Source organism: Mytilus galloprovincialis, chromosome 10 (genome assembly GCF_965363235.1).
Source record: "Mytilus galloprovincialis chromosome 10, xbMytGall1.hap1.1, whole genome shotgun sequence".
In the NCBI taxonomy this organism is placed as follows: domain Eukaryota; kingdom Metazoa; phylum Mollusca; class Bivalvia; order Mytilida; family Mytilidae; genus Mytilus; species Mytilus galloprovincialis.
The window spans coordinates 19,925,543-19,940,148 of record NC_134847.1 but is presented as its reverse complement, the minus strand read 5'-3'; the positions used below and the strand labels follow the sequence as shown (position 1 = coordinate 19,940,148).

At 30.5% G+C, this 14,606-nt stretch overlaps 1 long non-coding RNA gene across 1 annotated transcript; it reads left to right on the top strand.

The window, feature by feature from the left end:
• The first annotated feature begins 507 nt into the window (after positions 1 to 507).
• Positions 508 to 9,563, top strand: LOC143050001 (uncharacterized). The gene is made up of 3 exons (XR_012970390.1): positions 508 to 3,033; positions 7,739 to 7,895; positions 8,650 to 9,563. It is a non-coding gene; the product is annotated as an uncharacterized LOC143050001 (long non-coding RNA).
• The last annotated feature ends 5,043 nt before the right edge of the window (positions 9,564 to 14,606 follow it).

Genomic DNA, 14,606 nt, shown 5'->3' with positions numbered 1-14,606 from the left:
TTCTGTCTACTTTTAAACGATTACTGGGAAAGGATTCCGATTTTGACTCCGGTTTATATTTTATTTTAGATCTCTACGATAAAGGTAGAAAAGGTATATATAAATATAAAAGTTTCATTTTTCTCTTGTATTGAAATTAAACTGTTCCGCCGTTCCATCTACAATGTATAGCTTCGCACCGAAGGAACGGGTTGGAGCCATCGTCACCTTGGCATGAATTGGACGAGTTACAAATTCAACGATTCGCTAATGAAATTGACCATTTATAGGGATAGGAAATTGCAAATGTTGATACTGGGATGCCGCAAAATAAACAAGTCTGAGAAACATTTATCTGTAACTGTTAATTAGCCCCATGGTGGTAGCGCAGATAAATAACAAACGAGCGTGTTATCAGGTTCTTGACAAACTGAGCAGGTGTCTTTCATTCCCTTAAGAACTCAGTAAGGTTATAAAAAATCAACGCACTAGTGACTACATACTGTAGATTCTTCATTATCAGATTACAAGTATTTGTACAGTGACAATTTATTATTGTATAGAAGATCATGATGTCTATTAGATGTATCTGGTGTGATTTTTCTTATTTTACCACTTAAGATGAAAGAGCAATTTTGTCCACAATTTTAAACAAAACTAGGGTTTGAAATCAGGGGTTTGGGGGCCGCCGAATGTGGCCGATTTTTTTCTCATTAAAATGGCTAAAAATTACCCTTTTTCCTTCGATTTCCTTACTTTAGAATCATCAGTATTGCTTGAACCTGGAAACAATTTGTATGCAAAAACAAGCTGAGATTGCTGTTCGGGTGAGCCAAGGCTCCGTCTTGAAGGCCGTACTTTGACCTACATGTATAATTATTAACATTAAATACCTTGTGAACGCAGATTTTTTTCTCAAATTTAAAATGGCTTAAATGACCCGTTTTCCCTTCGATTTCCTTTCTTTAAGAAACATCAGTATTCTCAGATCCGGACATCCTGGCATTTAAATTTTTCAAGGGGTGAATGCAGATAGGATTCCTCTAGATTTTTCATCGATTTGAAGGTGATACATGTAACTGATTATTTATATTGTTGATTATTTTTTAACCAGAAGATATAGTCTGATAAAAATCGAATTGGAGATATTATATAGTGTCTTTAAAACTGTAAAAGTGGGTAAAATTACTAGATTCAACTGGTGACAATATATATCAATTAAATTAATTTGCATTGAAGTCTATGGAAAATCTAGAGGATTCTTATCCGCATCACCTCTCAACATTGTTAATATAACACAAATGCTAATCATTGATTGGTCAGTTACATGTTGTGATGTCACTGCAGATCTGAGAATTGCCGGATCCTGGAAGCAATTTTTATGCAAAAAATTATTATCTGTATTTTAAAATCTTTTTGTTAGAAATAAAACTGATAAACTGATAAGTTAAAAAAACATATAAAGCAAGATCAACAACGCAAGATATGTTTTTTAATCGAGGACTTTGAATTTCAATATTGTTGAAAGCTGAACAAACATGTACATGTACAAAATGTATATAACTACAACCAGGGACTTTCTATACTAGTATATACTTTATAAGTATAGAAAGTCCCTGCTACAACGAATGGGAGTGTTTAAACATGTTAAATATTAGGGCAATTTTAAAGGCATTGATCGTAATGTTCTAGTACGATCAGGAAATGTTAAAAAAAATGATCCAACTGCTGATTAAGCTGGTTATGAATTTCCGATATTATTAAAGATTCACAATACAAAGGGAAATTCCTATGCTTAATTGAGTACCTAAATAAATGTGAGCAGTTAAGTTTTATTCAAAATTATTGAAAAACAAAGTTTAATATATGTTCTCGTACAAATCTGAATAACAGACAGATGGCCACACGAACAAAAAAAAACAAACAAATACTGAAACGTTTCACTATCGATCAAAAATCTGAAAAATGACATATATCACGTATCATGATAACATTGTTAAAACTGTAGACTTGTGTTGTTTATAATATAAATTCAAATTCTTCGTGTACATATTGTCAATATTTCATTTTATTACTTGAAATTTTGGTGTAGAAAATTCAGGGGAGGCAGTTGCCTCATATGTAGTTGCGGCCCTGAAAACAGTTGATATTACAAAGGCTATAGGCATGATAGGTATTAAAAAGCATGAAGAGGCTACAAAAACAACATTAAAATGCATTTGAATGCCCCCTTGAATGTTTTTTAGGACTGTAAGAGCCATCTTGCATATTCAACCACCATGGACATTTTGAAAAGTTGGAAAGTAGGACAATTACTAGTATAACTTTTTTTAATGCCCAAACGCTAGTCGAAGAGGCATTAACTTTTACTGTTGTCACAATGTTCTCCATGCATATGTCTGTCTGTACAGAAATTGGTTTCAATTTTCTTAAGTTTCAAACAATTCTTTTTTTCACAAAACACTGATCAATGATACTAGTGATCAATTTAATTTGAAATTGAGTGGCATCATTTTGACCATTCATAAGTTATGCCCCTTTATTAATGCAAAAAATCTTTCTTTTCTAGTCTCTAACTTTAGTTTGTTACAACAATAAAACTTATACACTGCTTTTTACCACAAAACATAGATCTGAGACTACTAATTACTAGTATACATAGTAGTTTCAGCACAGATCAAGGTAAAATTTGACCTGCATCACTGCATGTTACTGTTCTTGAGTAACCTGTATTTATGCTCCTTTATTATTAAATGGAAAATTGCCAAATCTATGGTTGATCCCACAAACTTTTGTATACAGATGATATTTATTTAGATATGATTTACAAACTTCAGAAAAGGTTGAGAAGCATTTTAATTCTAGGGAATATCAACCTGAAGCAAGTTGTACCAATGGAAATGACGGAAGACCCAGTAAGAACACTGCATAATTGGGATTGCAACTTCACCATCTGATACAGCATCTAGTTCATCAAAGATGACCTATGCTGAAGTGGTGAGACTTCCTGTGCATGCAAAAGGAGACCAAACTAAGACCACCTTTGATATTAAGGTATGAAAATAATGTCTAATATTATATGAATGGAATATGTGCCAGAGGTATGTCTGTCAGTTTTTATTTTATTTAGACTCGTAGTAAACCCCTCTGTCATCCATCTATATGTCCATCCTTTTTGCAAGTGCTGATCTGCTGATATTGATGAAACATTACACATTAACTTTGATGCGCAACTGTTCAGGGTATGACCTCTGTGGTCGTATAAAGCTGTGCCCTGCGGAGCACCTGGTTACATGATAAACACTGTATTAATTTATGCAAGCTTCTTCAGAATATTTTTCCTCAAAATGGGTCCTAAATGAACGGTCATTCTGGTGTGACACAATTTATTGACTGACATCATTATTTGGAATGTGACGTCACAAAGGTCAAATTTTCATATTTCTGACACATGAAATTCAAATGTAAAAAAAAGAACTCCATGAAATACCATACAAAACACCACACAAATTGTAAGGTAACCCACGTACTTCGGATGAGTAATTGAGCAGTTATTTTAAAGCTTTTAAAACAATAGAAAAGAAAAAATGAAGGTAACCCAGGTTCTATGGATCAGAAAGCAATCATATACATGATATATACTCTCCTGTTGAAATATATTAAGCGTATATATATATATATATAAGTACGTCTGAGTCAGTGACAACCCTACAACAGATGTATCCATCAGATCACCATCAATGATGGTGATACATGGCTGTGTACATAATGTATATACAAATTTGCGAAAGCAAATTTACAGATCTAACATTGTTGGGTTGATGTTTAGACGAGTTGTATATATATATATATATATAAACAAACATTTATCACAATCTTTATTTTTTAGTTTTACAAAAATGTTATTACCGGTACATGTATTACAATTTAACTAGTAGATGGATAAGATGAACAAACAGACAATTGAAATTAAATATTTGTTTAATTGTATATCTGAATCATATTGTGGTACTCTGGCCCAAGGTGACATTTGCTATCACAAGTAACGTAATATTTTTTAACGTTTCCATGTTTGCAGTTCATGCAGGTTCCTTTGCATTTGCCTTTTTTTTGTAAAGTCACTAATTATTCTAAAACAATATAGGCCTCCACATTATGTTTACTTACAATATATCTTCAATTTCAGTGATCATAATTCAATTAATGTTTTACTGATCAACATTCTAAATACAAGAGATTGACAGATTTAATTAGCATGTATTTTTGAAATAGTTAAAATATAAAGATTTTATTTCAATTAGCATTGAACTTTTTTTATATTAATTTGAGTTAAGTTATGTTGATCAGTTATATGCATTTGTATCTAATAAACTTGAGCAACTTCCTAATATTAGTCAGACTGTACGCGTACTGTCCAACCGTATGAGTATTTTGAAAAAGTACACATACGGTCCAGACCATACACGTATAAAAATGATATTTAAGTTGTGTTTAACATTGACTATGAAAAATAATAGCCAGGGTTTGAGACAAGAGTAGACGACCCTTCGGGTCGTGCACTATTGTATCTCACCCTGGCTACTATTTTCACATAGTCAATGTAAAACACAACACTATTATATAAATAATTAATCCCCTAAGAATAAATCTTAAAATTCTTAATTCTTAATTTAGTCTCCACATAAATAAGCTGTACAGAATAATATTGCATTTAATAAACTGAAATGTGACTATGAGTCTCCTATAAACCTAGAAAACAATTTATACCAGGCAAATATTGCATGTAAAATACTGAGATGTGAATTTGAGTCTCGTATAAACCTACATTGTAGATTAAAATTATATCGGGCAAATATTGCATGTAAAATACTGAGATGTGACTATGGGTCTTCTATAAACCTTGAAAACAATTTATACTGGTCAAATATTGCATGTAAAATACTGAGATGTGACTATGAGTCGCCTATCAACATAGAAAACAATTTATACCAGGCAAATATTGCATGTAAAATACTGAAATGTGACTATGGGTCTCCTTTAAAACTAGAAAACAATTCATACTGGGCAAATATTGCATGTAAAATACTGAAATGTGACTATGGGTCTCCTATAAACATAGAAAACAATTTATACCAGACAAATATTGCATGTAAAATACTGAGATGTGACTATGGGTCTCCTTCAAACCTAGAAAACAATTTATACTGGGCAAATATTGCATGTTAAATACTGAGATGTGACTATGGGTCTCCTATAAACCTAGAACACAATTTATACTGGGCAAATATTGCATGTAAAAAACTAAGATGTGACTATGGGTCATCTATAAACCTAGCAAACAATTTATACCAGGCAAATATTGCATGTAAAATACTGAGATGTGACTATGGGTCTCCTTCAAACCTAGAAAACAATTTATACTTGGCAAATATTGCATGTAAAATACCGAGATGTGACTATGGGTCTCCTTTAAACCTAGAAAACAATTTATACCAGTCAAATATTGCATGTAAAATACTGAGATGTGACTATGGGTCTCCTTTAAAACTAGAAAACAATTCATACTGGGCAAATATTGCATGTAAAATACTGAGATGTGACTATGGGTCTCCTTTAAACTAGAAAACAATTCATACTGGGCAAATATTGCATGTAAAATACTGAGATGTGACTATGGGTTTCCTTTAAAACTAGAAAACAATTCATACTGGGCAAATATTGCATGTAAAATACTGAGATGTGACTATGGGTCTCCTTTAAAACTAGAAAACAATTCATACTGGGCAAATATTGCATGTTAAATACTGAGATGTGACTATGGGTCTCCTTTAAAACAAGAAAACAATTCATACTGGGCAAATATTGCATGTAAAATACTGAGATGTGACTATGGGTCTCCTATAAAACAAGAAAACAATTCATACTGGGCAAATATTGCATATAAAATACCGAGATGTGACTATGGGTCTCCTTTAAAACTAGAAAACAATTCATACTGCGCAAATATTGCATGTTAAATACTGAGATGTGACTATGGGTCTCCTTTAAAACTAGAAAACAATTCATACTGGGCAAATATTGCATGTTAAATACTGAGATGTGACTATGGGTCTCCTTTAAAACAAGAAAACAATTCATACTGGGCAAATATTGCATGTAAAATACTGAGATGTGACTATGGGTCTCCTTTAAAACAAGAAAACAATTCATACTGGGCAAATATTGCATGTAAAATACTGAGATGTGACTATGGGTCTCCTTTAAAACTAGAAAACAATTCATACTGGGCAAATATTGCATGTAAAATACTGAGATGTGACTATGGGTCTCCTTTAAAACAAGAAAACAATTCATACTGGGCAAATATTGCATGTAAAATACTGAGATGTGACTATGGGTCTCCTTTAAAACTAGAAAACAATTCATACTGGGCAAATATTGCATGTAAAATACTGAGATGTGACTATGGGTCTTCTATAAACCTAGAAAACAATTCATACTGGGCAAATATTGCATGTAAAATACTGAAATGTGACTATGGGTCTCCTATAAACATAGAAAACAATTTATACCAGACAAATATTGCATGTAAAATACTGAAATGTGACTAAGGGTCTCCTATAAACCATAGAAAACAATTTATACCAGACAAATATTGCATGTAAAATACTGAGATGTGACTATGGGTCTCCTTCAAACCTAGAAAACAATTTATACTGGGCAAATATTGCTTGTAAAATACAGAGATGTGACTATGGGTCTCCTTCAAACCTAGAAAACAATTTATACTGGGCAAATATTGCTTGTAAAATACAGAGATGTGACTATGGATCTCCTATAAACCTAGAAAACAATTTATACCAGACAAATATTGCATGTAAAATACTGAAATGTGACTATGGGTCTCCTATAAACATAGAAAACAATTTATACCAGACAAATATTGCATGTAAAATACTGAAATGTGACTAAGGGTCTCCTATAAACCATAGAAAACAATTTATACCAGACAAATATTGCATGTAAAATACTGAGATGTGACTATGGGTCTCCTTTAAAACTAGAAAACAATTCATACTGGGCAAATATTGCATGTAAAATACTGAGATGTGACTATGGGTCTCCTTCAAACCTAGAAAACAATTTATACTGGGCAAATATTGCTTGTAAAATACAGAGATGTGACTATGGATCTCCTATAAACCTAGAAAACAATTTATACCAGACAAATATTGCATGTAAAATACTGAGATTTGACTATTGGTCTCCTTTAAAACTAGAAAACAATTCATACTGGGCAAATATTGCATGTAAAATACTGAGATATGACTGTGGGTCTCCTATAAACCTAGAAAACAATTTATACCATGCAAATATTGCATGTAATATACTGAGATGTGACTATGGGTCTTCTATTAACATAGAAAACAATTTATACCATGCAAATATTGCATGTAAAAAAATGAGATGTGACTATGGGTCATCTATAAACCTAGAAAACAATTTATACTGGGGATATATTGCATATGGAATACTGAGATGTGACTATCTGTCTATTCAAATCAAACTACAAATCAATTCATACTGGGAAATATTGTACTGAGATGCATGTGACTATCAGTTTATTGTAAACATTGAAATCAATTTATACTGGGGATATATTGCATGTAAAATACTGAGATGTGTCTCTCAGTTCATTATAAACATATAAAACAATGTAAACTGGGCATATATTGCATGTAATGAATATCTTTTTCAGAGATGGGTTTAAGCTGACAGAAATAACAGAATAAATGTCTCAGTAATTTCTAATAATGGAGTTGAAAGCAAAATAAAACACGAAAATATGAATACTTGCAACTAAGGAAATCCTTCACCTTGAGCCATTTGCTGTCAGTGATGGATATAAATGCCAGGTATGTTTATTGTATCATGAACAAAAAAGCAAAATTTATGGTCTTCTTAGTTCTTGTTTTTTGTTGTCTTTCCTTTGATTTCAAAATAAGAAGATACCTTAGTTTAGTTAAAACATATTTATTTATAGTGTATTGGGAAACAAGTTTCGCAACTTATATTAATCCCTTTATATGTATGCCCTTGTAGCGGCAATAACCTGCTCTTTTTCGAAATCTACAAGGATGTCTTTAACATATTGTTTAAACCCCCCTGCCATGATATAATCTTGTTCTTTATCAAACTAATGTTAAAAACACCCAACAAAGTTTTTGGGTGAATATAGAAATTACCCTGTCTGTCTGTCTGTCCGTAAAAACAAAACACCAATTGACCTATCAAATAAATTTAATTATCTGCCCTTGATTCTAAACGTTTTTGTTTTTTTTATAAATCTAAATACGCTTATTCACACTTAGTTTTTTAATAGTTTGATCTACCTTTTCAAGCTAAAGATGTTCCAGCAGTATAATGAATAATACTTGTTAAAATATTTTTAAAACAAAAAAGGTATATTTTGCACCATACCCAAACAGGAAGATCAGAAAAAGACACCATTCCAATTTGAGTTTATTATATCATTGGAAAAGCCAGCCATCTGGTAGAAATATGACCAATACAGTTCAAAGTTTATATTTTTGTTCGTTTTAAATCAATGATTATTTCAAAAATTGAACCATATTTTGTGAATTTTACATGAAAGCAATTCTATTTTAGGTTGATCAAGACTTCAAGTGCCGATACTAGTGTCAAAGAGTGAAGGACAAGAACAATTTTAAAGAAAAGACTTGTTTTATTGTACTTAGTTTTTAGTTGTTGTTTATGTTTTACCACTATGATGGCTATAGAGTAATGCAAAATTCTGGAAATGTATTTTTTTTTAAATATCTGTTCTGAATTACTCCTTTTAAGATATGTTATAGATGGTTTTTTTTTTTTATACCTGTTCCTACTTGAGTACCAAGGACAACTTTTTGAAGTTTTTAGTAAGGTTCCTTTCTTTGGTTTTTTTTTATTACATAAGATTAAGATGTCATTCTTGGATAACTCAGACATGCAGATGTGTTTTTTACTTCTTGTTATGTGTAGTATTAATCCTTCCCCGCCTTATATTCAGTTTTGAAAAAAAAATACCATAAGGACTGTCTACCATGGATGCCTCTTTAAATAAAGATAATATTGGCATACATAATACAAGTAATACAAAAAATTAGGAAGACTTCATACAAAAAAAATTTGAAAGTGTCACATCAGTGATTCTTTTTGTATAATTTAGGTTAGTTTTTAATCTCATTTTTCATGTGGGATTTTCTTTGTTGCATAGAGAATGCATTTATCATAATTTTTAATTAACTCACAATGTGATTTTTAAATGTTGTAAATACAGAAAAACATACATAATAGTCCAGTCAAACCTTATCCAGTCATACTAAGGTTTGACCTCAAACTAATTGCAACAGAAAATGTTTTAGTTCTAATCTATATAAAATTAAGCCCCAGATATACGCAGAAGAAGGTCAAATAAAATCTAACTTGAGGAAAACTCAAAATCAGCAATTTTTATTTCCAACATTAAAAAGGAAAGATAACTCAGCAAAAATGAGTCTTTTTTGTCAGTTTTTTGTTGATTTTCCTAAAATTCATGTAAAGCATGATATTTTAATGGGGTTATAAGTTCGTATTTGACTATATTATATCATCTCCCTCTCTTGAAATGTACAAAACCGAATTGTTATAGGTATTTCTATTGTTTTTGCACATTTTTCATTAAAGAAATTGCAAATTTGTGGCTTTGTGACCATTTTGAAAAAATAATGTAAAAATTTGGTATTGGTTTATTATATCTGTAAGTTATATTTTTTCAGCATCTACTTTGTTTAAAAAGACTTTCTCTAATTCTTCATCAATTTATCCCTTTCTTCACCCATTTTATAAAAAAAATTTAATCAACGTGTGGTTCGTTTGATGTCAGTACTTCATTGGATAAAATCTGATTATGACGTCGAATTTTCTTGCTCTCCTCTGAAATTCCTATTGTGACGACATGAAAAAAGGCCACCATGTCTGATGACGTGACAGAGAAAGAACACATCTTTTTTGCAGATCATTGGAAAAGAAGGAATAAGTTTGCCTGCATAATGTTAGAAAATCATTAGAGAAACAGATTCCACCACCAAATCTCTTGTAATACGATATTTATCCACTCTCGACAGTTAAATTTTAAATATTTAAAACGCTCGGGCAAGCCTCGCATTTTAAATTTGAAAATTTAACTGTCTCGAGTGGATAAATATTGTATTACACAGGATGCAGTGGTAGAATCTATATTTAAACCACAAAAAGAAAAACCTATGCTTAATTATTTTTGCTTAACTTATTAAATTTAAGGTTCTTCACCTTGATATGTTAAAAATTTTAATAAATGGTCAACTAATGCATTACGAAATCTTGGTTAAAGCTTGATATGAAAACACATTTAGAGTTGTTTGTTATACTCTAAAGTCAGCTAAAATATCAAGAATCAATACATTCTGCTGTATAGAAGGGGTAAAGTTATAATTTTGAATCAATTTTTATTGATATTCTGCTTTTTTGGCAGAGTTAATGCAAATCTCCATAGGAATTATAAAATCTTTATATTTTTATAGTCTTCCTCAAGTTATATTTTGTTGGACTTTTTTCTGTGTATATTTTGAGTATAATGCTTAAGATTAAAACTTTAAAGTCTTCTGTTGCAATTACTTTGAGGTTAGGGTCCAATTTTGGCTTAATTGACTGGACTATAATGATTATTATATATGCTAATACTTCATTTTTGCAAATGATTTTAATTAAATTTATGATAAACATATTTAATATTTAATATTTTATGCTTGTTGATTGTTGATGTTGTATGTTTAAAAACAGAAAGAAGTCAAAGGATTCAGAGTTACAAGAGTGAAAGTCAATAAGTCATTATCAATTAATTTACAATTATCAAATGTATAAAAGAAATTCATTAAATATTGTCTCTTTCTAAGATAAACTGCTTGTGCTTGTGCATTATCAATTTTTGAAAATGGTAAACTTCTTAACTAATTAGTGTGGTCTATAATATATAATAAAAATGCCCATTGAATTAGTCTTTCTATTTAAAAAAAAAACAAACTCAAAACCACTTGTGACCTCTTGCTCTATATTTTACGGTAGTTTGAATACCTTTTTGTCTATTTTGTTTTATACCATAATATAATGCATGATAAATATAAATTGTGCTGTATGCATGTCACCAGGCCTGGGGTAATGGTAATTTGTAATTGTAATGCATTGTAATATTACTTTTTTTGGATGTAATGCAAAGTAATTTGTAATGCACATTTTCTGCATTTTAATTACATGTAATGTAATGATTACTTTAGTTAAAAATTGATGTAATGCCTCCATTACAGTACATTACTTTTCATTACAAATTGGTAAAATAGATAAAATGGAAGAATATTGTATAATAAAAATAAAATATTAACAAAAAGAAAAGAAAGTATGGAATAAAATTTTTGTCACAGTTAATTACTGTATTAAATAAATTACATCAATCTTTAAAACACACATTAAGGTAAGAAATATAAAATGGTAAAAAATATCAAGTCTTTGATCTTGGTTTCTGTTATTTGTTTAATATGATATGGGAATATTTTGGTGTTAGGTGGTCTTTGAAAAATCTTATAAAAAAAATTATCAAACAAAACTATATAGATCAATGAAAAAAATATGAAGATGAAAATTTCATAATTCTATACACACCTTACATGTATTTCAATGAAATATTGAATATAGTAAGTAAGTAAGTAAGTAATTAGTTTATTACAGTGTCACAATCTAACATTATACATAATATATTATACATCAGATAAAAACATCATAAAAATATATTAGATTCCTGCCTTAAAAGACATGAGACACTTTTACCTCATGCTCATTAAATGCATACACAATTTAAAACATTTAAAAAAAAATAAATTAAAAATACAAAACAATTACTTCGTAGTTCAAAAAAAAAATTCTCTTAAAAGAACAAAAAAGGTAGAATTAATTTAAAAATCTAAAATAATATGCTAATAAATAATAATTAAAAATTTAAGTTTTTTTAAAAGTTATAAATTTATCTTTCTCCTCTTAAACATTAAATGCAATGTTTTAGCTAATGCAAATTGAATTTCATCACAGCTCATAATATAATTAAATTTCTCTTCTACACTCAAGATTATAAAAACATAGTTTGATAAAAAGGGTGAATTTAAAAGTTCCTCTCTCAGGTCAGAATAAAAATTACAGTTCATTAAAAAATGTTGTTCAGTTTCAATCGTATATATCATACAACATTTTTAAACCAAACTGTGGTTTGGGTCCTGTCTGTGTTGTTATTTCACCTAATTAATATCACAATGTTTTTATTGCAATCAAATCTTCTCTACTTATGTTTGTCCTCACAGAACCCTTAGGCATTTCCAGTGGCGGATCCAGAAATTTTCATAAGTGGGGGCCCACTGACTGACCTAAGAGGGGGCCCGCTCCAGTCACGCTTCAGTGATTTCCTATATAAGCAACCAAATTTTTTCCCAAAAAGGGGGGGCCCGGGCCCCCCCCCTAAATCTGCCTATGATTTCACAAGATAATCCTTTAATGACACATTTATTATATCCCTTTGAAATCCTTAATGATGTCTTAATGATTAAGTGATCAATGTTAGAAACAAAATTATATGATGATTTATTTATTTTTTACCACCACCTAAGAAACTTAAAAGTGACTTTTTCAGTTTCATGCCTCCTACTACTCAATCAAAGGGTATAGACACAGGTAAGGTGCAGTACATGATGTTGACATCTACTTGTCTGAGCCATGTGAAAAAATTTCAATCAATGCACTGGAATAATGGAAGTCAAATTCAGTGTGCCTTTCTTCTTTGGTTAATACAGCTATCAAGTATTTAGCCATTTCCCACACATAAGCTCCTGTAGAAAGGCTTTTAAGTATTGCCGGAAAGGTGTACAGAACTGATCGCTGTTCTCTTAATGGCATCACATTTAAACCACTTATGATGATAAAGTGCAATGGACATATTAATTAACCAGTATTTGAAGTCTATGTCCCTAACACTGTATACATCTGTACATATACCTCTGTTTTTGAAATGCTTTTTGTTTTTATATTGAAAAAGTAATGTGTAATGTAATGCATTACACAGGCAAAGTAATGTGTAATGTAATGCATTACACAGGCAAAGTAATTGTAATGTAATGCATTACATGTGAGAAAAAATGTAATGGTAATTGTAATTGTAATGGAAGAATCACAAAGTAATTGTAATGTAATGCATTATATTGCAATGTAATGGCCCCAGGCCTGCATGTCACTAATGTATAGATAATTTTCTTTAAATGTTGTATAAACTTTATTCAAGTATTTATGCCACTGCATTCATTTACCTATATACAAATTTAGAAGAAAAAAACAGTTTTATAATAAAGAACAAAATTAATTAAACATGTTTTGATTGATTTTATTTTATCCAATATACATATCAAAATGAAACCTGTTCCAATAATAGATATGGCGTTTAAATGTAACTTGCATCATATAGAAAATAAAACAACAAATGATAGAAAGCGAAATAGAAAATTGTTTCAACACGGTTGTACTGTCATATTCAAAGTCACATGTCCTGTTTACAGAAGGAATTGAGTGCAATATAAACCCTGAATTGGATTTAATATCGTAGCTAAGCATTTGTGAATTTATTTATTAAGTGACGACTTTACTAATTTTACCAAGTAAGACTAGATTTGACAGGATACAATCTGTTTGAATTATATGGGTTTATTAGAAATGGTCTACTTGTATACATGTATGTATTGTCTGTGGTTCTAAGATATTCTCAGTATCAGGTTCTTATATCTAGTCTGAATGTATTTTCAAATATTCAAATCACAAATAAGACCCACAAAAACAGCATACACGACATATGTTTGAATCACAGGCACTTGTTTCTATCCATACGAAAGTCGACTATCCATATAAATAGAAGAAGCTTCTTTTATTTATATGGATACTGAGTCGACCTTCGTATGGATAGAAACAAGTGCCTGTGATTCAAACATATGTCATGTATGCTGTTTTTGTGGGTCTTATTCAATATTTAATGATTTAGAATTATGATATATGACAATAAACTTATACAGGATGTTACAGGATCATTTTTCTTAAAACACCTTTCATCACAGTTCTTGTCTATTTATATAAAGCTTTATATTTTGAAAAAATAGAAGACCTGGTTGCTGCAGATACCAGATGTTACTGAAATTCCCTCTGTCTAATGTGCATTGCCCTCAACCTCATTTTTATGATTCAGCATCCGCTTATAGAAAGAACAATGATTGTCATGTGAATTTCTGCATATTTTGAGTAATAGGATAACTAAATTTGGTATAGGGGTTCCTTGCAATGTCTACATTTCAGTCAGACAGGTTTCTTCTGACCTTGACCTCATTTTATGTTAAAGTTCTGTGATTTGATCCATATCTAAAATACTGGAAGTAGTAGGTCAAGTATATGTTGTGTATGTAATGATTGTAATGGATACATGTCAGTCTTGCAGGTTTCATCTGACCTTGATCTAATTTTCATGATTCATTGAT